Source organism: Podarcis pityusensis (assembly GCF_964106645.2).
Source record: "Podarcis pityusensis genome assembly, chromosome: 8".
NCBI classification, from domain to species: domain Eukaryota; kingdom Metazoa; phylum Chordata; class Lepidosauria; order Squamata; family Lacertidae; genus Podarcis; species Podarcis pityusensis.
In genome coordinates, this window is record NC_138033.1 from 28,857,375 (window position 1) to 28,884,565 (window position 27,191).

Sequence of the window (27,191 nt, forward strand, 5' to 3'; positions counted from 1 at the left end):
CATAACATTAAGCCATAGACTATTTTAAACCAGGGGTAGGGAACCTCAGGCATGGGGGCCAAATACAGCCCTCCAGGCGTCTCTGGCCACTTGGGACTCTTCTCAGCCACAGCCTCTTTCCCCTTACCAGTCTGCCTTTACAAAGTTCTTGATCAGGCTTCCTCAACCTAGGCCCTCCAGATGTTTTGAGAATACAATTCCCATCATCCCTGACCACTGGTCCTGCTAGCTAGGGATCATGGGAGTTGTAGGCCCAAAACATCTGGAGGGCCAAGGCTGAGGAAGCCTGTTCTTGACCATATTGGCTGTGAGTCCTGGAAGATCTGCCCCCTTACCTTGCAGGCCTTTTCCCACCTGCCCTGGGAGGGCGGGGCCCTGATTGACTCCAGCTACAAAAGCTGAGGCTGTTGAATAGATGCTTGGGCTGGGAAGTTTGTTGGGGGTTGTTGTTGCTGCTGTTTTGTATCTTTATTTTAGATCTTGTTGTGATTTATGTGGAAATTGTTCAGATTGGTGGTGTATTTTTAATGTTTTATTTATTGTTTATGACTACTTTTGTTGTGTTGTAATGTATTTTTTTCATGTTGTAAGCCGTCTTGAGCACAGTTTGAACTGTGGAAAATCTGCAAACAAATGAAATTATGTATATATGTATGTTGTGTGTTTTTGCCTTTAAACTGAGGGTGCTGCAAGTGGGCTCACTGCCCTGTGCTGAAATGTCTGTTGGTCAGTCAACAGGGATGATGGGAGTCCAACAACGTTTGGAAGGTCATAAGTTCCCTCTTCCTACCTACTATGAAGTGCACAGTATAATTTTAGTGTACCTGAAATTTTGCTCTCTTTCCATTTCTGACTGAAGGACAATTCCGTGGAGCTCAGAAGCTGATATATGCCACTTACAAGTACCTTTTTTGTCCCAGTAAAGCATGTGGATAAATATTCAGGCCCTGAAGTTCCTTAGCCAGAAATGAAGGTCACACCCATCAATGGAGTCAGACGTCATATGGTTAAACAACCTTAAATGGCTCAGGACCGCAATATCTCAAGGAGTGCCTCTTTACTTAAGAGCCAACCCAGACCCTGAAATAATCATATGAGGCCCTTCTTCATGTGCCACCTCAATGAGAGGACTGGAGATAGGCAACATGATAACAAGTCTTTTCTGTGATGGCTCCCCAATTGTGGGATGCCCTCCCCAAGGAGGCCTGCCTGGCGCCTTCATTACAAATCTTTAGACACCAGGCAAAGACGTTTCTCTGTAACCAGAACTTTGGCTGAGCAAACATTCTATGGCCTTTTAAATGTGTTTATGGGAGGGGGGTTATTGATTTGTTTTATTATGTATTTTGTGTTCTTTTGTATTTTTACGTTTTGAGCTGCCCTGTGATCTTCAGGTGAAGGGCAGTGTACAAATTTAAGAAATAACACTAATAATAAAATAGTAATGATTAGAGTCTGACAAGGAGTGTCTTATGGTGCTTTGGTAATATATATATATGAAAATATAATATACATTTTATAAAAGTATATGAAGCTGATCAGGTGCAAACAGTATGAGACATTGATGGACAATGGTGCTTTCAGAAAAGGACACTCTGATAGTCTGCCAAGTGCCCAAGCAGCAGAATGAGCAGGAAGGGACCCAAATGCAGCCTGTTGGGTGGGTGGGTGCTATTGTTTAAATCCAGAGTCTAAAATTAGCTAACTACACCACTGATGATACCTTTTAAAACAGCATCAGTTCTTAAACAAAACAGTCTGTCTTTGGACCCACACCAGCCCCTAGATCCTTCATGCCAGCTAGCAAAACTCGGCTTTCTTTCTTCCATATCTGGCTGCATTCCAACTGTCAGACCCCAGCTGAGCAAGTGGGGGGTGTCCACTGGACACTGTCCAATAACTAGTTGCCACCAGGCATCAGGGTTAATTTTAGTAGGCATCTTCAAGCCATCTGTGCCCACTGAGCTATAGAAAATCCTCACTTTGCATATTCATAACAACACATCTTTCTTTTTAATAATATTAATAATAATAAATCCTGCCTCCTCCACTTTAGCTGGTTCGGTAGCTGGAGCAGCCCCTCCTGTGAATACATCTACCACCACTTTTAGTTTTTGACCAGTTGGAGCCAATTGTATATTGTCAGCCAGAATTAGAGCCAGGTCTTATGAGTTATTACAGTTTAAATTCCTTGGTAATCAGCTGCAAAGAAATGGAAAGTGAAACCTGAAGAAGATGCCAAATAATTCTCAGCAACAACTAAATCACCGACACAATCCCCCTTCCACAGAGATGGAAATGTTAACTATTTCCCCACTTTGGTCTGGAGCCTCCTGATGTTCAGGAAACATCAGTCACCCAGCTGGGATGGAAGGGAATTCACCTGGTCCAGTTTTTCACAGTGGGCTGACCCAATTCAGTCATCCCAAACTTGCTTGTGAATTGGAGTGCAGTTCCTAATTGGACTGCACACTTCTCCAGATTTTGCAGTGCAGTTTCAGTGTGCAAACATACATATTTTATGGCAAAAATGTGCATATTTCACAGGAAATGTACTGAAAAGCATTTTGAAGAATACATTTTTGCAGGGAAATGCATATAAAAAAATTACCCAGTGATGTATATAATAACAATAGGCACAATAATTTAAATGTGAACTTTCCATGCATTCTTAAAAGACAGAGTGAATCTAGAACTGAGTACCAGTGAAAATTACAGGCTGATCTGCTCATCCCTTGTCAAACAGCAGAATATAGGGAGAGTGGCTTAAAACTTTTGAGCTGTTTATTTTTAAAAGTACCATATATACTGTAGTGTGGATTCGGAATTTAATTCCCTAGAGGTCTTTTCTGTGGTTATGATCACATGAGCCTAGCTTCAGTAACGCACGCCCCCCCCCCCCACTGTCATTTGATTTATTGCAACAAGTTGTAAGTGGGACAGCCGTTGAAAACAGTCTGGAAAAACTGAGTTGGTACAAAATATGGCCACTTAGTTACTAACTGGGACTGGGCACTGTAAACCCATTATGCCACCATTTCATTATCCTCACCGGCTGTTTCTTGGCCTTTTTCTGGGTGCAAGTCAAAGTACTGCCTTTCCGTGCTGGGGCTGACATTTATGCATCACCCATTTTCATCGGAGAAATGTTGGAGGGTATGGTGTAAATACTTAGCACCTAAGATTCTTACCTTGGTTCAGAATTACTGCCACAATTTCTAGTATGGGTTCATGCCACAATACATGCACGTTACTAAGCCCCACTGAATTCCATAGGGATTGCTACCTAACAAGCATGCACAGGATTGCAGCCTTAATTGGTTCGTCTAAAAAGCACCACACAGGACTGGAAGGGCCCCCATAAATTCAATATAATCTGCCGTTTCTTCTGTATTCCTGCATGGAGAGGGATGGGGGAAACCTGAAACAGAAACAACTTCATTTGCATTGTTGCTGTTCTGCCCAACACAGAAAGCTTCATCTTGGACCATTTAGCTATGTCTCTCTTCATGTTTTTAACCAGCAGGCAAATATTAAATTTAAATATTTTATCCAACTTATTTGGTATTTGAATACATAAATATCGAAAGGATGCTGGGTTTCTGGAACAATACCCCCTGACCAGACTGAGTTGAGTAAGGTGCAGGGCTAACTTGCCACACATTTCTTAGTATAAAAAGAGCTTCCAAATCCACCTGGGCAAGAAGCTTTATTATGCTTAAGCTGCTTTATGGCTTGTTTGCTCTGTGATCCTCAGATAGATGGTTGGTTGGTAAATAAATAAATAAATAAATAAATAAAGCTGTATTCAAATACGGTAGTGTGCAACAGAAATAGGTTGTATACCACAACTGAGTTTGTCTCCGGATTTGAACTAGTGACGGCAACAAACTGAATTAGCTGAGCAGCAGGAAGTGTTATGTACTGAAGTTCTCACCCTGGGCCAGCAGGGGGATACTGTAGATAGTTATGCAAATGAAGGATTGAAAGTGACGTTCAGTGATTGGATAGTTTTAGAAAATGGCAACAGTTACATTGTTCTGGAGCTCTATATAAGCAGGCTGACTGAGCTCCTCAGTTAGTTCTGTTCCAGCTTACAAATAAAGAGCTGCTTTGGAAGAATCGCTGTGTCGTCTGATATGTTTGCCTACAACTTAACACTGGCGACGAGGATGGGATCGATGTGGCCATCCTCTGAACTGAGCTGAATCACTGAGCTGAATCACTGAGCGAAATCACTGGACAGAACCAATTCAGAGCTGACTGTTCTGGCTAGAGCACTGTGTTCCATCCATCGCCCTTCACGCCGGCATCGGAATCATGGCTTTACTTGTGCCTCTACCACTGTATGCGCCAGCCTCTGAATCATGGGACTCCTACCTTGCTCGGTTCGACTGCTACCTCCAAGCCAACGAGCTGACAGCAGTACCAAAGGAATGGAAGCGGGGCCTATTCCTCAGCCTCTGTGGGCCTGAGGTGTTTGAGATGGCCCGAGCATTGGTTGCGCCTGAAGCAGTCCAGGCAACACCATGGAACACAATCCAAGAGAAGCTCCGCAACCACTACGCGCCAAAGCCGTCCAAGATTGCTGCCCACCATGCGTTTTACCACCGGAACCAGGCAGAGGGGGAGTCAATCAACAACTACACCACCGCCCTGCGACAGGCTGCAATGCACTGCGAGTTCCGAGACTTAGACGATGCCCTGATGGATCGAATTGTCTGCGGGGTCCAGGACATCCATATGCAACGGCGTCTCCTTGCCAACCAGACCTCACGCTGCAGAAAGCCATTGTGGCCTCGGAAGCTGCTAAACCAGGAGATCCGCAAGGCCAGCAGCCCGCATCTTGCTAGGAAGCCAGTCCCAGTGCATCACGAAGAGGCCAGCAGTGATGAGGCATCCTCCAGTGAAGACGATGACGTGCACCAGCCAAAGCGGGAACGCAGGAAGTTCCAACAGAAGTCCAAGGGCCAACCAGAATGTGCCGGCTGCGGAGGCAACCATTCCCATGCCAAGTGTCGATTCAGAGACGCCATCTGTCGGACGTGTTCCAGAAGGGGCCACATCGCTAAGGTCTGCCGATCAGCTCCGTCTGATACGCCCCCCTTCACCGACTCGCAAGTCCAAGTCTTCACTCCAGTCTGCCAAGGAAAGCTGTTTCGCTCTCACCAACTGCCGCTGCCTGTCTGGAACCACGATTGGCCAAACCGACTCGCCTATGCGACGCAAGCTGAACATCACGGTGCTCATTGAAGGAGCTCCATGTGACATGGAGATCGACACCGGGTCTGCCCTGTCCATCGTGTCTTGGAGCACCATCAAAAGACTGGTACCCAGAGTGTCCAAAAGGCAACTTGACTCTCACCGCGTACACCTGAGAGACTTCCAGGGAAACGACATTCCCGTGGTAGGCGTTGGCCGGTTCCGGATCGCCTTCAAGGATTTTTCGGGCCTGCTCCGACTGGTGGTGGTCGAAGGTCAGCGGCCAAGCCTCCTAGGGCTAGACTGGTTTGATGCCCTCGGCCTGGAAGTCACCGGCTTCAACTGTGCGCTCGGCAATAGAGGCACTGGCGCGCCTGGACCGGGGAGACTGGCACGAGCTGGTCGCCAAATACTTGTTAGTGCAACACATCACCCCTCATGCGGCCACAGGGTGGAGTCCTGCCGAACTGCTTATGGGCCGCCGCCTCAGGTCCCCGCTCAACCGGCTGCACCCGGACTTTGCCGTGACCGAACCCCCAGGCTGTGCCAACGCACCACGGTCATTTGTTCCAGGAAACCAGGTCTTTGACCAGAACTATGTGGGGGACATTCCTTGGGTGCCAGCCACAGTAGTGGGAGTCACTGGACCTCGCTCGCACCAGGTGGCACTCGAAGACGGACGCTTGTGGCGCCGGCACATAGACCAGCTTAGGCGCAGGGTTGGGGACTTGGACACTACCGTGGTGCCCCCAACTGCGCTCGTGGCTCCGGAAGAGACACTTACAGATGGTGAGGCTCCACCTCTCTCGCAAACTGCCAGCGTGGAGCCGAACCAAGCCACTTCAGAGGGTCTGCCAGACTTACCACAGACTCAGACCACTCCACTTGCGGAGGCTCCACCCACAGCAGCGGATCCAGGGGACTTGGTTTCAACGCCACCTAGGGTTGCACCACAGCCTCAGCAAGAATTGTGTGGCCCCCCGGACTTGGCTACCAGTCCCCGGCGGTCTGGCAGAGTTTCCAAGCGCCCAACTTATTTAAAGGACTATGTTGTTAGACATGTATCACTGTTGGTCTAAGTATGTGAAATGTAACTGATATGCTTTTGTGCCTAATTGAACCATTACGTGTAGTGCTGTGTATAAGGAAACCATTACAATTGTAACTAATGCCTTATCTCGGTGGGGAGGGGTGTTATGTACTGAAGTTCTCACCCTGGGCCAGCAGGGGGATACTGTAGATAGTTATGCAAATGAAGGATCGAAAGTGACGTTCAGTGATTGGATAGTTTGTATGCAAATGAAGGATTGAAAGTGACGTTCAGTGATTGGATAGTTTTAGAAAATGGCAACAGTTACATTGTTCTGGAGCTCTATATAAGCAGGCTGACTGAGCTCCTCAGTTAGTTCTGTTCCAGCTTACAAATAAAGAGCTGCTTTGGAAGAATCGCTGTGTCGTCTGATATGTTCACCCACAACTTAACAGGAAGACTTGGCAGGTGCCCCTAAAACTACTGTTTATAGAAATATACATTTCTATTATTTATTTAGAGCATTTGTACCCCACTCTTCAGACTGAATGGCTCCCAGAGCAGCTTACATAACAATCAAAATAAGACAGTCTCTACCCACGGAGTTACAACCTAAAAAAACAAAAGTCACACAAGGGAAAGGGGACAGGGAGAGATGAGGAAAATATAAATGAAAAATGAAAACTTATGGGCCAATTTCTAAGCAGTTGTTCCTGTAATGGCCAGCTGGCCAGGGCAGGAAGTGCCTGATGGAACTGGGCCTCCAGCAAAGCTGATGAAATGAGCCCTGCTTCCCTTCTCTCCCACTGAGGCAGACTGACGGAATAGATGCCCCCAGGTGCCAGCTGTGCCTCTGAGCTATGGCCCTTCTCCTTCTTCTTGTTTGGAATCAGAGCAGTGGTTCATTTAGCTCAGTGCTGTCTACACTGGCTGGCAGCAGCTCTCCAGGTCTTTCCCAGCTTTACCTGGAGATGCTGCAGATTGAACCTGGGATCTTCTGCATGCAAAGCAGTTGTTCTACCACAGAGCACTAGGTGGGGGTGTAGTGGGCAACCATCCTGACATGTCAGCTTGCCCAGAGCCTCCCTTGAGGGTCAGCTGCATGAAGGTTCAGCCCTAAAATCCTAGAATACCCTGAAGCCCCTACAAGCCATAACAGCCTTAGACAGTTCTCTATGACACACATGCATGCACTGCCTGTTATTACTTTAAAAGGCTTCATTTCCCCAGAGTCCCCGTCTAATATCAGAAACCCAGACAGAAAATAAATGAGGGGGGCATGCTAAGTGCTCTCTGAAATACTCATTTGCAAAAATCAGCTTCTGGCTTGTTCGTGAGCCAATCTGCCACTAACTGAGGTGCAGAAACACCCCAGAATGGCAATGCTCAGAGACTTTTCACAATCATGCCTTTGAGCTCACCCTGTGGGTTGTGAAGAGAAAAAGAAGAAGAGAAGAGTTTGGATTTGATATCCCGCTTTATCACTACCCGAAGGAGTCTCAAACCGGCTAACATTCTCCTTTACCTTCCTCCCCCACAACAAACACTCTGTGAGGTGAGTGGGACTGAGAGACTTCAGAGAAGTGTGACTAGCCCAAGGTCACCCAGCAGCTGCATGTGGAGGAGCGGGGAAGCGAACCTGGTACACCAGATTACGAGTCTACCGCTCTTAACTACTACACCACACTGGCTCTCTTGAGGAGGGGTGGGAGAGCAGTGCAGCCCCCTAGGGTAGGGGAACAAAGATTTGGGATTGGCAGCCAGCAGCCCAACAGCAGTGTCCCACTTCAAGGAGCTTCCCATCTGCCTCTATGAACTAAGATCCAGGCAAAGGGCTCATCCTGGTGCCGGCAGGTACCAGTGTGCTTGCCAGTACCTCTTTGTAGTAAATATCCCCTGAAAAATCCATGATGCACAAGATGGTGCCCACAGTATTTTGTGTTCCTGACTTTTTTTCTATTGTTATATAAATTTATAACCTGTCCTTCCTCCCAAAGGAACCCAGGGAGGTAAACACACCAGCAATAAAACAATACAATTCAAAATATTTCAATACATCTACAAATGTCTAAAATAATTAGACGCCTAATCATTTCAAGGTAGCCAAGAACAGTGGGCTGTATTCAGTGCTAGATTTACTCAAAATTGACCTATTGAAATTAATGTACATGACTAATTTAGGCCCATTAATTTCGACAGGTCTGCTCTGAATAGAACCCAGAATCTTTAAATGTGGCAGATATTTTGTGTTATGCCACACCCCATAGCTGCCATTTGTGCTATGCCACTTTTTGTGTAATGCCCCATAGCTGCCATTTTGTGACTTTCACCCATGGCACTGCCTCTAAATGTGCCCACTAGCCCCAAAAGGTTGATGACCCCTGGGCAGACCAGTCTAATTGAACTCTCAGTCTGCTTTCCATGTGCTCATTAACAAATCTAATCCGTCCCGTTTCCATATCAATCAGCTTATTAAAAAGCACAAAAATTCACCTTATTGTTCAACAAATCTTATCCTCAAAGAATACGTTTTTGAATGCATGTTGGTACTTTTTTGAGCCAACAACTATATCACATCACTCAGTGAAGTGTAAAATCCAAATACTAGCTAACTGCATCCAAACCTGAAGTGCAAAGTAAGACTGGCTCATGGAAGAATGCAAAGCAAACAATAGCCTGGAGCATTCCAAGCTCATAAGAAACCACTGGCGGCATAGGTGAAAGTCAGCCCACCCTTCAATAAGAGATGCCAGGGGTTGGGGGCAGAATTATCACTTTGTTTCTGACTTGCTGGCTTTGGCTGCAGATTCCCCCAAGCAACATGCGTGTCCCCTCCATGGAGCTCTTCCATACTGAAATCAGGGTATGGTTGAACATTGACTCACTCACACTTTTGCTTGCAAAGGAATGGAAAGAAAAATGTTTTAGAGCTGTAACCCAACAGACATGCATCTCACTGGCCCTCTCCCCACCCTCCCCAAGTTCTTTTGCCTGGCTGGATTTTGTCCTTGAACTCTAATAATGCTAGATGGAGGAGTGAAAAGGGTATGTGACTTATTTATGTAGGGAGCAAGCAACTCTACAAAGGTAAAATATGCACTGTTTGCCTCTGGTCCAACCAACCATTTATCATGTGGCCCTCAGAAGGTTGCCCATTAGGAAATGCGGCCCTTGGGCTGCAGAAGATTCCTTACCCATGACAGAAAAGACTGTTGTTTTGTTGATGCTTAATTATGGTGTATATTACTTATTTATCTATTTGCTGCATTTGAACACCACCTTTTTCTCCAAGGAGCGCAAGGTGGTGAACATGGTCCTTCTCCTCATTTAATCTCCACAACAATCCTGTAAAGTTGATTAGGATGAGAGAAGACATTGACTGGCTGAAGTTCACCCAGTGAGCTTTGTGGACGAGTGGAGATTTGAACTCTAGTCTCCCAAGTAGTAGTCTGACACTCTAACCACTATATCACATTGGCTCTCTATGTTATGGGAAAATGGCAGAAATAGTGTGTGTGTGTGTGTGTGTGTGTGTGTGTGTAACACATTAAAATAAAGCACATTAAAATAGCTGTCTACTAGCACAACCTGGTAGCACAACCTGGTCTACTAGCACAACCTGGCACTTCTTCAAAGAGATTAAAATGCTTTAGCATGAAAGAGGGACGCCCCCACCTTCCAGGCATCCCTTCCAGAAACAGAGCACAGAGCTGGGACAGGCAGACTCTCAGATTAGGTGTGGCCAGCAGCCAGTCTTGCTAAATAATGAGGTATACCTTGGGAAAGTTGGCTGCCACAGAATCCATGCCCTAAATGATAGGAAAACACACCGACGGTCTCACTTCATCTTGGCCCTGCGCATGATAATGAAGGCAAATGCCAGCTCCCTTCCACGGGGGAAGATGATCCTCTCTAGCTTAAGGGCCAACTCTTCTTTTTGCCTTCATCTCTCTAATATTTCAGCTGCTGTCCAGATGTGGAGCAACTCTGGAGGTTGGCAGGCTTTCAGACTCCATGCTGGAAAGACCCAAGCTTGGCTCTTGTCTGCCAGGGACACATGGCTGTTGAATTAACAAGCAGGCTAATGACAATGGGAGTTGGAGAAACCAACAAACAACAACCAAGGACCCTGAGGTTGAGCCTCTGTTGTATATACCTGGGGAGAAAATGACGTTATGGATGCAAAAAAGCAACAGGAAATGACATGGAGATGGCAGAAAAGAGTGAAGGGGAATGAGTAGCCCCTACAAACCTCAGCATCTGAGAAAATGGAGGTGAAACATAAAATGTATTTGGTTGGTGAAGGAGAAGCTGTTTCTTATTATGCTTCTGCCACTAGGAACTCCTGATGCAGATGGTACAGCATGCTGGACCTCCATCTTAAGAGGGAAATTCAGCCGATTGCCATCTCTTAAGACAGCACTGTTGCTGTTTTTAGAGCACTGGATGCTCTGGTGCTGTCAGCAGGAGGGCAAAAAGTGCTCACACAGTGTGCTCCCTACTTGCCTGCACAGTGGATGGAGCAGCCATACTGGTGCTGCACGCATAACTGTTTGGAGGGAGATCCAAGAATGGGATGGAGACTAGTCTGGGCTAGCTTATTAAGTGGCTGTTGGCTAAGCAGCACGAGTCTGTTTTAGTTTCATATAGTGGTAGTCAGCTAAGACTCAGAGTAGACTCACTGAAACAAATAGGCCTGACTTTGTCATGTTCATGTTCAATGGGTCTACTCTGAGTAATATTTAGCTGAATACCACCAATTCTTCACTCCCTGAGTTCCATTCCTTTAAACTAGACACAGGTAAAAGGCAAAAGAGGACCTGGCTACTTGATAAGATCCAGCTGCATTAAAGGAAACCTCAGAGCAGGTATATTATGAACCAAGCATGGACAAATAAGTCTATTTACGTTTGTCTCAGTTTCTTCCTTTTCTAATCTTCAGTTTGCCACATTTCTGCATAAATTTGGGATAGTTGTTGTTTTCAGTCCTCATGAAAATTGCCAAAAATATACATTTTTCTTTGCAATTTTTTTTTTGCTAATTTGTTAGTTTTACTAAGATATGCATTTGTATAAACACTTTTTAAACATGTGTGCTTGTGTACACAGTTTTCACTTGGTGGACTGCATCGTAATATCCAGAAAGTTGTGAATTTCAAAGGATAATTTTGTTTCAGTTTGGATGTTATTTCAAGAAGTGCAAATTAGGTAACGTTCACATTAACATAGGAGTCAAAGCAAAATTCTCCCCATCCGTATTATTTTTTTAAAAAAAATTAAAACTATATAACAACCGAGCAAAATCAAGATACACCAGAACTAAATAGAGTATGTATCCTTTGCATATTTGAAACATCATTTGGAGATATAATTTAGGTATCCAAATACAGGCATGTGACCAAGATGACGGTGAAGATTAAGATAACAGATGCCGTGGCAATAAATCTTTCCAAAATGACTTCTGGGGCTCCAGTGGTATTAAATTACCACCTTGTCTAGTAATAAATGTCATGAAAGGCCCTGATGTTGCCATGAAGTTATCATGTCTTGCAACTACGGACAGGGGATAAATTAAATTCAGTTTGCATTTAAAAGTGAATTTACCTAATCTGCACTTTCCAAAATAATGTGTGAATCAAAATTAAGTCATCTTTCCACATTTGCACTTCTCTGAACTTGGCAATGTAGTTCTCCAGCCAAGTAATGTCTACAAAAATGTATATATTGGGGTAAAGTGTGCCTCTAAATGCCTGTTTTAGCTAAAAGAACATTAAAAAATGCATTATATTAGGAGCAACGGCTTGCAAAAATGTGCATATTAGTCCAAAACGCACACCAAAATGTGTTTAGGAGAAATTCGCACTAAAATACTGACAAATTTTCCTGAGGACTTTTTTTTTTTAATTAAAAAGAAAATGCACAAACTGATGCAGGAAATGGAGAACTGATCTTAAGACTGGAAGAATGAAAAACTAAGAAAACATTGGTTGCAGGGGATTGTACTAGATGACCCGTGGGGTCCCTTCCAACTCTACAATTCTATGACAGCTCCATCCACTCCTCCTTGTCACTCCTCTGAGCACCCTGTTTCTGCTGTACGCAAGAGAGAGAGCAATGGGCTTTTCTTTCCTGTAGGCAAGAGAGGAACTTTGTGACTGGGGATAAATGAACTGAAGGAGAATTGGTTTGGCAGGGGTCACGTTTCTGGCTCTTCCCTGTATTTGGCTTTGAGGTCTTGGGTAAGCCACTTGTCTCACATCTAGTCCCCCATCCTGTTTCCACGCGTGGCCAGCCAAACTGCCTCCGGGAAGCTTAAACAGGGCATAAAAACCAGAATGAGCAACAAAGTAAACACACCAAAAATTAAATCAGAAAAACATGAACATGTTGCATGTCTGTCTTGGCCTTTTTCCTGAGTCTCAATTCCCCCGTGCCTGATTTGTGGCTTATTACTGGGAAAATGTGGAACGGCTATAGCCAGACCCTCCCTGCAACAACTGCGGTTCAAAGGCTTCTGAATATCAGTTGCTCGGGAAACAATGGGAGAGGACTATCATGCTTACCTCCTGCTTGTGGGCTTCCAGGAGGAATCTGGTTGGCCAGAATGGGAAACAGACTAGAGGGATCTTTGCTCTGATTAACTGGGATAGGGAAGGGCAACTATGTCAATTTTGGTGTCTCATTTTCTCCAACCTGAAATTCAGTTCTCCACATTTCCACATCAGTTTGTGGTGTGGGGATGTTTAAATCTCATTTTTTTAAAAAACCAAACAAAACACCAGCATTTCATTACAAATTTCCCCCAATATACAAATTATTGTATGTGTATTTTGTGTAACATACACATTGCAAAGCAATTTCCCTTAATACGATGCATTTTTGCATGCCATTTTCCCTAATATATGGGTAACTAGCATCTTAACGCAAGGGTTTCGATTCCAAGGATCCGAGCATAAAAACAAAAACTCCCAGAAGCACCCCCTCCCTCGGCAAGGTGCAAAGACACTTCTCTGGGACAATAAGGCCCAGGCAAGACTTCATGTGCCCAGGAAATGAGTCAAGCAGAGAGAGTTCCTCCAAATCAGGAGGGAAGCTGCCACACTCAGTGTGCACTGCCAGAAGACGACCCGATTGCCAGTGCAATGGTTGGTGCCTCCCTACCCTCGGCACAATGGGCTGTGGGAACTGGCTTCTCAAGACTCCCACTCGGATCCTGAAGCCCAGAAAGTGGCTTATCAGGGCTATGTGCACCGCCAAGACACAGGGATGCTCCTTCAGTAAGCGCAACCTCTGGGGAGCAGTCCTCAGCATTTGCAGTTGCCTCAATAATAATAATATTATAATAATTTATTATTTATACCCCGCCCATCTGGCTGGGTTTCCCCAGCCACTCTGGGCGGCTCCACCCAAATATTAAAAACACAGTACAGTACAGCATTAAACATTAAAATCTTCCCTCAAGTGTGGACTGTTTCTACTTGCTTCTGCAGTGTTCTCGGCCCTAGCCCCACCCTTGCCTTCTGTTCCCTGAGGGTATTTTACCTGCCCTCTGGCTGTCCCCTGACCACCCTGTATGCCTAGAATTTGGGCAGGTGGCAGCAAGAGGGAGTCTTTTGTATTCTGCTTGCATCGGCCGGACTCTTGCCAATGCACTGTACAGAAAGCTTTGGAATGTACAACTCTTGCTACCCCAGGCAGAGGTGCAAGTGTAGAGTTCTCTCCTGGGAAGAGATGGAGCATCACTTTCTCATCCAAGTATCTGCCACTTGCTTCAGAATCCCTGGAGTCTTGTAGCTGCCTTACACCCAATGGAGTAAGCCTTCAACTGCTGGCCAAGATTACAAAGTGATACCATCTGAAGATAGACTCCTGGAGGCGTGGAATCTGTGTCAATTTGAAAAATCTAGCTTTATGGACACCTTCGTGAGAGACTGCAATGCCTGTATGAATATCAAAAGCAGGTGCCGTTATTTCCATCCCTTGGAAAGATTGCCAGAAATTTGCAGCCTGATTATTGCAAAAGGGACTACCGTCTCAGTGGTTTTACCTTGAAGTGGTGCCTGATTAACCTTTTTTCTTAATACAAAAAAAAAATAGATAAAAAGATAGAAGATGATTCCTGCTAGATCAAACCAAAGGTCCATGTAGTTCAACACTATGTTCTTACGATGTTCTCTGTGAGGGGGAAACTACAGCCTGCAGGATTCTTTGGGGGATGTCATGTGCTTCAAAGGTGTGTTGAATGTGTTTTAATTGTATTGTGTGGATTTGCCATGGGTGTCCTTGTTATGTAGTGTAGTTTCACCCTGGGCCAACAGGGGGATACTGTATATAGTTTTCACTCAGGTCTGTAGATAGTTTTCACTCAGGTCCGCGCCAGTTATTTTTGGCGGGAACTCTGGGCTGTTGTGGTTACAATGTTGATAGCCAGCTGCCTATAAATACAGGCCGGCTGAGCTGTTCGCAGTCAGTTCTATTCCAGCTTGCCATAATAAAGAGCTACTTGAAGAAATCGCTGTGCCGGCTGCTATGTCAACCCACGACCTAACACTGGCGACGAAGGTGGGATCGATGGACATCAGAGCACAGCCAGATGCGGCCAGCCTCTGAACTGAGCTGAATCACTGAGCTGAATCACAGAGCGAAATCACTGAGCGAAATCACTGGGCAGAACCAATTCAGAGCTGACTGTTCTGGCTAGAGCACTGTGTTCCATCCATCGCCCTTCACGCCGGCATCGGAATCATGGCTTCACTTGTGCCTCTACCGCCGTTTGCGCCAGCCTCTGAATCATGGGACTCCTACCTCGCTCGGTTCGACTGCTACCTCCAAGCCAACGAGCTGACAGCAGTATCACAGGATCGGAAGCGGGGCCTATTCCTCAGTCTCTGTGGGCCTGAGGTGTTTGAGACGGCCCGAGCGTTGGTTGCGCCTGAAGCAGTCCAGGCAACACCATGGGACACGATCCAAGAGAAGCTCCGCAACCACTACGCACCAAAGCCGTCCAAGATTGCTGCCCGCCATGCGTTCTACCACCGGAACCAGGCAGAGGGGGAGTCAATCAACAACTACACCACCGCCCTGCGACAGGCTGCAATGCACTGTGAGTTCCGAGACTTAGACGATGCCCTGATGGATCGAATCGTCTGCGGGGTCCGGGACATCCATCTGCAACGGCGCCTCCTAGCCAAGCCAGACCTCACGCTACAGAAAGCCATTGAGGAGGCTGTGGCCTCAGAAGCTGCTGAACGCTCCGCCCAGGAGATCCGCAAGTCCAGCAGCCCGCGTCTTGCTAGGGAGCCAGTTCCGGTGCATCATGAAGAGGCCAGCAGTGAGGAGGCATCCTCCAGTGAAGACGATGACGTGCACCAGACAAAGCGGGAGCGCAGGAAGTTCCAACTGAAGTCCAAGGGCCAACCGGAATGTGCTGGCTGCGGAGGCAACCATTCCCGTGCCCAGTGTCGATTCAGAGACGCCATCTGTAGGAAGTGTTCCAGAAGGGGCCACATCGCTAAGGTCTGCCGATCGGCTCCGTCTGACACCCCCCCTTCATCGACTCGCAAGTCCAAGTCTTCACTCCAGTCTGCCAAGGAAAGTTGTTTCGCTCTCACCAACTGCCACTGCCCGTCTGGAACCACGATTGGCCAAACCGACTCGCCTACGCGACGCAAGCTGAACGTCACGGTGCTCATTGAAGGAGCTCCATGTGACATGGAGATCGACACCGGGTCTGCCCTGTCCATCGTGTCATGGAGCACCATCAAAAGACTGGTACCCAGAGTGTCCAAAAGGCAACTCGACTCTCACCGCGTACACCTGAGAGACTACCAGGGAAACGACATTCCCGTGGTAGGCGTTGGCCGGTTCCGGATCGCCTTCAAGGATTTTTCGGGCCTGCTCCGGTTGGTGGTGGTCGAAGGTCAGCGGCCAAGCCTCCTAGGGCTAGACTGGTTTGATGCCCTCGGCCTGGAAGTCACCGGCATCAACTGCATCTCTAACGCAGAGACTGAGGGTCTGGTCAAAGACTTTGCCGAGGTTTTTGACGGCACCTTGGGCCAATATACAGGTACGCCCATCTCCTTTAGCCTTGATCCACAAGTCGCCCCCATCAAGCTAAAGCCACGCCGGGTTCCCTTTGCTCTCAAGGCTAAGGTGGACGAACAACTGGACAAACTGATCGCCCAAGGAGTTTTGGAGCCGGTTGACCACGCAAAGTGGGAAACCCCCATCGTCACGCCTGTCAAGCCAGATGGGTCGGTGAGAATCTGCGCTGACTACAAGTGCACGATCAACAAGGCACTTCAGCAGCACGCTTATCCGGTTCCTGTTGTCCAACACCTGCTGCATTCCCTGGGTGAGGGTAAGGTCTTCGCTAAGCTGGACCTTGCCCAAGCCTATCAACAACTGCCAGTCGATGATGCCACTGCTGAAGCCCAGACGATCGTCACCCACCGGGGGGCATTCCGTTGCCGCCGGTTGCAGTTCGGGGTGAGTGTGGCTCCTGGCATCTTCCAAAGCCTTATGGAGCGTCTCCTGCAAGGGCTTCCAGGCGTGGTACCATATTTTGATGACGTCTTGGTGTCTGCAGACTCACACCAGCAGCTGTTCGAGCGCCTCCGTGCCGTGCTGACCAGGTTCCAGGAGGCCGGGCTCAAGGTAAAGAGGGAGAAGTGCCAGATCGCCGTTCCACAGGTAGAGTTCCTGGGCTATCTTATCGATGCCTCCGGTCTTCATCCAACCACATCCAAGATCCACGCTATCCAGCAGGCCCCCACTCCAAAGAACAAAACGGAGTTGCAGGCATTCCTGGGGCTGCTGAACTTTTATAACATGTTCCTGCCCCACAAAGCCACAGTGGCTGAGCCTCTTCACCGACTCCTTAGCACTAAGACGCCTTGGGCCTGGGGTCATCGGGAGACGGCGGCCTTCAACGCGGTCAAGGCTCTCCTTTCTTCAGACAGTGTGCTGGTACAGTACAGTGAATCCAGGCCGCTGGTCCTTGCCTGCGACGCCTCACCTTTTGGCATCGGTGCTGTCCTTAGTCACCGTTTTCCAGATGGAAGAGAAGCACCGCTCGCCTACTTTTCCAGGACACTATCTCCGACGGAACGGAATTACAGCCAGCTCGACAAGGAGGCATTGGCACTTGTGGCTGGAGTGAAGAGGTTCCATGAATACCTCTATGGCAGGACTTTTGACCTCATCACTGACCACAAGCCACTCCTGGGCCTCCTCGCCGGTGATCGTCCAACTCCACCGGTCCTCTCACCACGCATGCTGCGATGGACTGTTTTCCTGGCTGCCTACCACTACCGGCTCATCCATCGCCCGGGGAAATCGATGGGCCATGCCGACGCCCTCAGCCGTTGCCCTCTTCCAGCATTTGTGGAAGACCCGGCTCCAGCTTCATCGCTCCTTCTGATTGAGGATCTTCCGGCAGCGCCTGTATCGGCTGCCACTGTGGCCTCCGCATCTGCCCAGGATCGCACCATCAGCCGGGTGCTCAACTGGGTGTGGAGGGGGTGGCCACAAGGGCCCTTTGCATCGGAGTTCCAGCCCTTCGCAACCAGACAACATGAACTCTCAGCTCATCGCGGCTGTCTGCTGTGGGGAGACCGCGTCGTGATTCCCCAGGGACTCCGTCAGCGCGTCCTGGAGGCTCTGCACGTTGGCCACCCGGGAATTGTCAAAATGAAGGCGTTGGCTCGGTGTTACGTCTGGTGGCCTAATATGGACGATGCCATCACTGCCTGGGTGTCCGCCTGTCAAGCGTGCCAGGAGTCGAGGCCTGCACCACCGGCAGCTAAGGGACACACCTGGGAGACGCCAAAGACACCCTGGTCGAGGGTGCACATCGATCTGGCTGGCCCCTTTCACGGCCGGACCTTTATGGTAGTGGTGGACGCCTATTCCAAATGGCTGGAGGTCGCCCTGATGCCCTCCACCACTACCGAAGCTGTCATCCGGGTGCTGCGGGGCCTGTTTGCAACGCATGGGTGTCCTGATGTCCTTGTCTCTGACAACGGACCGCAGTTCACGTCAGGCACGTTTGAGCGGTATCTTTTGGGACTGGGCATCCGCCATGCCCTAACGGCACCCTTTCATCCATCCAGCAACGGGCAAGCGGAAAGAATGGTGCGCTCGACAAAAGAGGCACTGGCGCGCCTGGACCGGGGAGACTGGCATGAGCGGGTCGCCGAATACTTGTTCGTGCAACACATCACCCCTCATGTGGCCACAGGGAGGAGTCCTGCTGAACTGCTTATGGGCCGCCGCCTCAGGTCACCACTCGACCGGCTACACCCAGACTTTGCCGTGGCTGAACCCCCAGGCTGTGCCAACGCACCACGGTCATTTGTCCCAGGAAACCAGGTCTTTGCCCGGAACTATGTGGGGGACATCCCTTGGGTGCCGGCCACAGTAGTGGGAGTCACTGGACCTCGCTCGTACCAGGTGGCACTCGAAGACGGACGCTTGTGGCGACGGCACATAGACCAGCTTAGGCGCAGGGTTGGGGACTTGGACACTACCGAGGTGCCCCCAACTGCGCTTGCGGCTCCAGAAGAGACACGTACAGATGGCGAGGCCCCACCTACACCTCCCTCGCAAACTGCCAGCGTGGAGCCGAACCAAGCCGTTTCAGAACAGACTCAGACCACTCCACTTGCGGAGGCTCCACTCACAGCAGCGGATCCAGGGGAGTTGGTTCCAACGCCACCTAGGGTCGCACCACAGCCTCAGCGAGAACTGTGTGGCCCTCCGGACTTGGCTACCAGCCCCCGGCGGTCTGGCAGAGTTTCCAAGCGCCCAACTCATTTAAAGGACTATGTTGTTGGACAGGTATCACTGTTGGTCTAAGTATGGGAAATGTAACCGATATGCTTTTGTGCCTAATTGAACCATTACGCGTAGTGCTGTATATAAGGAAACCATTACGATTGTAACTAACGCCTTATCTCGGTGGGGAGGGGTGTTATGTAGTGTAGTTTCACCCTGGGCCAACAGGGGGATACTGTATATAGTTTTCACTCAGGTCTGTAGATAGTTTTCACTCAGGTCCGCGCCAGTTATTTTTGGCGGGAACTCTGGGCTGTTGTGGTTACAATGTTGATAGCCAGCTGCCTATAAATACAGGCCGGCTGAGCTGTTCGCAGTCAGTTCTATTCCAGCTTGCCATAATAAAGAGCTACTTGAAGAAATCGCTGTGCCGGCTGCTATGTCAACCCACGACCTAACAGTCCTAATAATTTCAGGTGACCTGTTTGCCTATGTTGTTTGAAATTAAATGGTGCAGGCAAAGGCACAGTGACCAACAAGCACCAATGACCAGCCCTGGACAGTTGTGGGGGCATAAACTTGTCAAGGGTATAAAATATCTAAAGCCTCCACTTTTGTTTTGCTCTGCACCCAGTGCCTGTGCATCTTGCAAAAATGTCAGGCACTCACTCCCATGTGCAAGTCAAAACACCAGCCAAATGGTAACAAGACACTGAGACGCCAATAGGAAAGGCTCTATCAAAGCCACTGTTGGAGTCCCATTGGCAAAGAGAGGGTTAAACAGCCCTTTCTTCATGTGGGAGGAGCCAGTCGGTGGGTGGAGTCACTGTTGCTGGTCTTTGAGCCATTGCTCAGTTCAAAACTAAATACTAGCTACTAACCTGAAACTCAGAACTTCAAAATGCACTGGGAACATTTGGTTCAATCTCCAGGTGGATCTGGGAGAAACTTCAGCCTGAAACTCTGAAGAGCTGCTGCCAGTCAGTGTTGACAACACTGAACAATATCGACCAAGGATATCGCTCTATACAGTGGTACTTCTGGTTACGAACGCTTCTGGTTACGAACGCTTCAGGTTACGAGCTCCGCTAACCCAGAAGTAGCTGCTCCTGGTTGTGAACTTTGCCCCAGGATGCGAATGGAAATCACACACCAGAGGCACGTGCACAGCGGAAGCAGTGGCAGAGCTTCATGCTCTGGGGCCGGGGGGGGGGGGCAGAGAGCAGGCAGGGGTGGGGCTGGCATGCATCCTGGGGGTGTGGCGCCCAGTGTGGGCAGGGGGGCAGCTGCAATGGCACCCCACCGAGATCGCGCTGCCTGGGGCGATGTGCTCCCCCCCGCACTCCTCTTCCTCCGCCAGTGCGCGAGAGGCCCCATTAGCGAAAGTGGCCTCAGGATAAGAACGGTTTCAACTTAAGAACAGACCTCCGGAACGAATTAAGTTCATAACCAGAGGTACCACTGTATAAGGCAGCCTCCTACACTCCTATACGTGGTGGCCAGGCTACATGACCTCTCAGATCCAGCCCTTTATCCCTCTCAGATTCCTTCCACAGGCATGGAAGGTCCAGCGTTCAACTCACATTCAACTGCACCAAATATTATTGCTTTGCACCCAAGGAACTGGCCATCTTCCTACAGGCTGTGCCCCCTATTAGATGAGTCTAAGTGGCAACCATAGGATGAGGTGCTGGTATCATTATTTTCATTGAAGTTCTAATAACTGTTATTATTACTTTGAGCTTTGCTCCCTCTGGTGTGGAAAACTCTTTTGCTTGATGCATGCAGCAGAGACTTTGGGGAATGTTCAGTCCCTTCTTACCTCTTTGCTTCCGCAGCATACACACCAACCTCTACAATCATTTCAGGAGAAATGATTTCTCCAATAAGCACAAAGACTCTCCTCCTACGCTCTGGAGAAGAATGGAGTCCCTTGGCAAGATTGCTCGTCATTGTTGGGAGAAAATAAGGCGGAATTCTCCCTGGACGTGTTTTCAAAATACACTAGACCACTCACAAAGGGATCATAATATTCCCTTTATGGCTATTGGGAACCATAAACAAGAAACAGACTCTCTACAAAATCCCTCTCTTGCTAATTGGTTCCACGCTGTGTAATTCATCGTCAGCACCAACTCATACCTTTGACAAATGGGACACTCGTCCAGAGCACCAAAGAACCAGTTCCAAAACAGTGCTGCCCTCACACCTGCCCTCTCTCTATCATCAGCTGTCACAGCTGATTCTACAAGTTGTGCTGTGTTTCTATTTTATTTATTTAGCAAGATTTATATGCTATTTAACATTAATAATAAAAAATCTCTAAACAGTTTACATAAAATGGTATAAAATAGTCATTAAAAAGGCAATAAAAGCAGGCTTAAAAGACAGTAGATGCAAAAAATTTTTTAAAATAGATAAAATTATCAGATTTTAAAAGCAAATATGCACAATAAAATTACATGTCTGAGTAGGTTTTTAACAGTGCAATGAAGGCTCCTGGTTAATATTAAGAGGTAAGGGGTTCCAGTTGCTGCCATGCTATAAGATTGATTTCTCGCATGTGTGGAACATTATGTGGCACTTGTAAAAGTGCCAGTTCCACAGAACACAGCAATCTAGTGGGCCCATATAGGGTAAGGCAATTGTTGCCTTGCCTGCCCTAGCCAATTTGGCAGGTTGTCTGAAAGACCCCAGGGCAGGAGAATGTTTGCAAGGCAAGTGGAAGTGGTTGCAGGAAGTTTGGATGTCGAATGATGAGCAGGGTTAGGAAATTTGTGCCCTTCCAGCTATTGCTGGAAAGAGACTCCTATCATCCCTGCACATTGGCCATGTTGCTGGGACTGATGAGAGTCCAACAATAGCCAGAGGGAGCCCTGCACTAGGGACCAGGAGAGTGTGGCATTTATGACCAAAGGCTTTGATAAAGTGTGGGATGGATATAGGAAGGAACCTTGTCCCACCTGGGGCTAATTCTGTTTGCCATTTCCAAGTTAGGCAGAACTACCCTGTCAGGACCTTCTCTCTGTACAGTAGAATAGCACCTTATGTGTTCCAAGGGCTCTGCATGTATGTAAAATCAGGATGGCTTCTGTAATTCCACAGATGACCCCGGAAAATCAGGATACTTGAAGGTATGTAAGATGTGATCATACCGACCACAAGTGTGTCTGGCATGTAAGTAGCACTTGCATAGAGATGTACAGAAAATTCAAAATTCAGAGTCTTGCCGGCCTTATTAGGCCTGCAGGTTAAAGATTCCCCAACCCTCGGCTATAGTAGTTCTCGTACTTGAAAACTGCTGCTAAAAGTTTGCCTCTGGGAAATGAGTCATGTTTCCTTACTCTTGATTAGAAACACAGGAGGCTGCTTTATACCAAGTCAGACCATTGGTCCATCGCAGTATTATCTGCACTGACTGGCAGTGGTTCTCCTGGGTTTTAGGGAGGGGGGTCCCTCCCTACACTACCTGGAGATGCTGGGGATTGGATCAGGAAGCTTTCCTGCCGCTGAGCCAAGACCCTTCCACTAATCTGATATGCTGGGGAAATATAATTCAATTCCAACATGCTTAGTTTTAGCAAGGGGAACAGCATGAGGGTGGATTCCCCCACCCACCCACTGGATGGTCAAAGCTTAGTTCCCCGGGAGAAAAATGTGAATATTTATTTGAACTTCAATTCTATCAGATCCATTTCCATGCAACTGTTTTTCTATTTATTTAATCATGCAGGGGAGAAACACGGACATTCTCTCCAACTGCAAGGACCCTCTCACAAGGGGCAACATGTTGAGAAACCGCTGACAATTTGCATGAAAGAGACAGGGACATGGGCTGTATTGGCTAATTGCTCCTATTCATCCCAGGGTAACCTTTTCTTGATTATGGGGCTGGATATTATTATTATTAGTGCCTGATTCATTTTTTTTATCACTACAGCAGTCTCTTAGAAGCTGCCCGGGGGCCATACTAAAGGTAGTGTGTGAGATATGTGTGGATGTTTTCACCCACTTTAATCCAGTTCCATGTTTGAGTAGAACAGCAAATATGGGGGAGAGGAGGTGCATGATTCCCTCTCACCTGTTCAGCCATTTAAAAACACCCCTAGCTTCTTTTCTCCCCATAGGAGACGAAGATTCTAGATCAACATATTTTTCCTCCACAAAGAGAAAAGAGGGCTGAGGAGGGGGATTCATAGCAGGCATAAAATCTGCAGGAAAAATATTATGTATTGCCTTCTCCACCAGAGCTCCTTGTAGCTGTATTGAAGTGGAAATCAGCATCAGGGCAGACTTTATAGAACCCCTGTGTCATGTTCAGTCTGGTTATTAGAGAGCTGAGTCAGGAATGTATTTGGAAAAGTAAACAAGACTATTTTTTAGTAACTCTTTTTATTGCATCGTTGTGCATGCATAAGGACCTGCTAACTGGGTCCAATTCAAAGCAATTAAAATAGAATCAAGACCTTAGGCTCAAGTATGCCCAGTGCTAACGAAATCTGCAGAGGCTTCCAGATTTTTATCAGGCCCACTAATTCCTCAAACTTGTGTCCTATTCCCTCCCTGCAGGGTGCTTTACCTTACCATGTTAGAAGAGCAAACAGTCATTTAAAGTAATTTTTCTATACCCTAAATCCTAATATGGGCATTTCATGCTTAGCTTGCTAGCATCGGAACCAAACAGATGGCAATTAAGATCCACCTAGAAATCTCAGAGCCAAAACATGCTAGCAGGTGCCATGGAATGAGTGCCTAGAACAGCTACTTGGTTTCCCCCAGAGTAGAATCTAGAGCAAGGATGGGGACATTTTGGGCCCAGACACAAAAGTGGGCAGAGGAACACATGTACTTTTTATGTTTTGTACTGTAGGTTAGTTCCTACACACACTTGCACACCCCTCTCTATCCTCCATTCAGGCAAGCAAGAGGCATTATCAGAGTTTAAGGACACATCCCAGCCAGGCAAGAATGCTCAAAGAGGTTGCAAAGCAGGGCCAGTGAGGGGTGTGGCCTGAGGAGAAGGGGTGGTGTGGGGAGAGTCCCAAGGGCCAGATGGGGAGATTTGGAGAGCCACATTCCAAACCCAGGCTGGAGGTTCCCCACCTCTGCCTAAGAGGAAACTTAGCAATGGGAACTTATTTAAAGATAATTATGAAAAATGTTGGACGGAAGTGAAAAAAGACTTAGAAATTTGGTCAAATTTGAAACTTTCATTGTTGGGCCGCATTGCTGTGATAAAAATGAATGTATTGCCGAGAATGTTGTTTTTATTTCAGACATTGCAAATTGTGGACAAGATGGACTGTTTTAAGAAGTGGCAGAGAGATATTTCTAGATTTGTCTGGCAGGGCAAGAAGCCCAGAATAAAATTTAAGATATTAACAGACGCAAAGGAAAGGGGTGGATTTGCCCTGCCAGACCTTAAACTTTACTATGAATCAGCAGCTTTTTGCTGGTTGAAAGAATGGCTACTTCTTGAAAACACAGACATTTTGGATTTAGAAGGTTTTAACAATGTATTTGGATGGCACGCATACTTATGGTATGATAAGGTCAAAGCACACAAAGCATTCAAAAATCATATTGTCAGGAAAGCATTGTTTAATGTCTGGATAAGATATAAAGATTTATTGGAAAATAAAACCCCAAGGTGGCTGTCACCAATGGAAGCAAAAGCTCTGAGAAGGCTCAATATGGAGGCCAAATGGCCGACATATTGGGAAATTTTGGAACAAGAAGGAGATAAATTGAGATTGCAGAGTTTCGAAAAACTAAAAAACAAAGTGAGAGATTGGCTTCATTATTATCAGATAATGGAGGCATATAATTTGGATAAGAAAATTGGCTTCCAGGTGGAAAAGTCAAAATTAGAAACAGAACTGCTAGAACCCAAAACTAAGAATCTGTCAAGAATGTATAACTTGCTGTTGAAATGGAATACTCAGGATGAAACGGTGAAATCTGTTATGATTAAATGGGCACAAGATGTTGGACATAATATTATGTTTGCTGACTGGGAACAGTTATGGACCACAGGTATGAAGTTTATGGCATGTAATGCCTTAAGAGAGAATATTATGAAAATGATATACAGGTGGTACATGACCCCAGTCAAGCTTGCAAAAATCTATCATTTGCCCAATAATAAATGTTGGAAATGTAAAGAAACTGAAGGTACATTCTTTCACCTTTGGTGGACGTGCCCAAGGATTAAGGCTTTCTGGGAGATGATTTATAATGAAATAAAAAAGGTATTTAAATATACCTTTCTGAAGAAACCAGAGGCCTTTCTCGGGGGCATTGTTGGCCAATTGGTGCCAAAGAAGGACAGAACTTTTTTTATGTATGCTACAACAGCAGCAAGAATACTCATTGCAAAGTATTGGAAGACACAAGATCTACCCACTCTGGAAGAATGGCAGATGAAGGTGATTGACTACATGGAGTTGGCAGAAATGACTGGCAGAATCCGAGACCAGGGAGAAGAGTCGGTGAAAGAAGACTGGAAGAAATTTAAAGAATATTTACAGAAATATTGTAAAATTAAGGAATCTTAGAAGGATGTTGGATAGAAACTAAGTGGTTTCCAGCTGTAATGCTTTAAGAGATACAAAAAAAAAAAAAAAAAGGTTTACAAATGGGTAAAAGCTTAATGGTAAGGATTTGCTGAACTAACAAACTGAACTGGAATACAAAAAAGGGAGGTACAAGGAGGTCCGGGGAAATAAGTGTAAGGAAGATATGCTTTGGAAGAGGCCCTCAGAGCTGGGTGCTACATTGCAACATTTTATTGTAGGCCCCAGTTATTAATAGCAACTCACTCCTTAAATGTTTGAGCCTCTTTTATTTAAATGTTTGGGTCAGAAGGAATGCCCCTTCTGTTGTTTGTTTGTATATATGTGTGTGTTTAATTGTTTAAAACCATCAGGCGTAAATATTTGACTGTGTATATCTCCAGAGGCACTTCCCAGATGTTATCAAGCATCCTGCTTGGATTTGGAAGGATAAGCAGGAATGGCCTATTTTAACCTAAAAGATGAAAATGTAGATTACTGAGACTATAATAAAAGTACTGTATAGGATAAATATAGTCAGAGCTTTGGACATTTTTAGTCTCCAATGTTTTAGTAATATATAGAACATAATTTACTTTTGTTGTTGTTTAGTCGTTTAGTCGTGTCCGACTCTTCGTGACCCCATGGACCAGAGCATGCCAGGCACTCCTGTCTTCCACTGCCTCCCGCAGTGGTCAAAATAATTTACTATACACATTAAATTAAGATAGTGTTGTGTGCCACCCCAATCTCCAAGCAGTGCAAGATTCCAAGTGTTCCAAGCGCTTACCTGGGGTTTGTGTTTCCTTTTGAGAATGAGGGACAGTGGAGACTCTGGTGTCTTTATGATATATGGTTCATTTACACCTACTGTATATACCTGAGCCTATGATGGAGAGGTCCACAGCATCAACACCCCAAGAGGGTTTTGTTTCCCCCTCAGCCACAGCCTTGGATTCAAACAGAAATCAACCATTGTGTTTTCTGGCTTGCTGCCTTTACCTGTCTGCAACTATTTTTTCCTCCAGGTCACACTGATTTGACATCTGGCACAGAGCCCCCTCTCCTTGCTTTCTTAATGGCCCATCGCCTTTCCTTTGTTTTCTAAATGGCTCATCACCCTAGGTGACTGCCTTATCAGGAAACTAGCCTGTCTTATATTTTAACCCTTGCTGGATCCAAGAGTTCAGGAGGTTTGATTAAATTCTAGCACTTACTGAATACAGGAATTTAGGAGAGTATGGCATCCCACAACTCATAATAGTATTTTGGAATGTGGGGAAAATATGCCTTGAAGAATCTGATGGACTACACCCTTTCTGGTGGAAGAGGTAGAATACCAAAGATAAAGGATCAAGGATCACCACTTTGGTTCAATATCACACAAATTAGGTGCATGACTGCAGGTACACAAGGAAATCATAAATTTAGAAGTCCAAGTTTGAGCATTTGATATTATAACTGTCCTTTTTTAAGGTCCTCCTTTCTAATCATATTCTTATGAATACTGAAGTTACATAATTATGGAAGGGTCAGAGCACAACACAAGAGCACATGCTTTGGATGCAGAGATCCTGGGTTCAATCCCTGGCATCCCCAGAGCTGGGAAAGACTTCTGCCTAAAAGCC

The 27,191-nt window shown here is 46.7% G+C and overlaps 1 long non-coding RNA gene across 1 annotated transcript in view; it reads right to left on the reverse strand.

Moving 5' to 3' along the window:
- The window catches only part of LOC308483991, a 66,124-nt gene that overhangs the window by 37,507 nt on the left and 1,426 nt on the right, over positions 1-27,191 (reverse strand). The gene's annotated exons all lie outside the window — the stretch shown is intronic.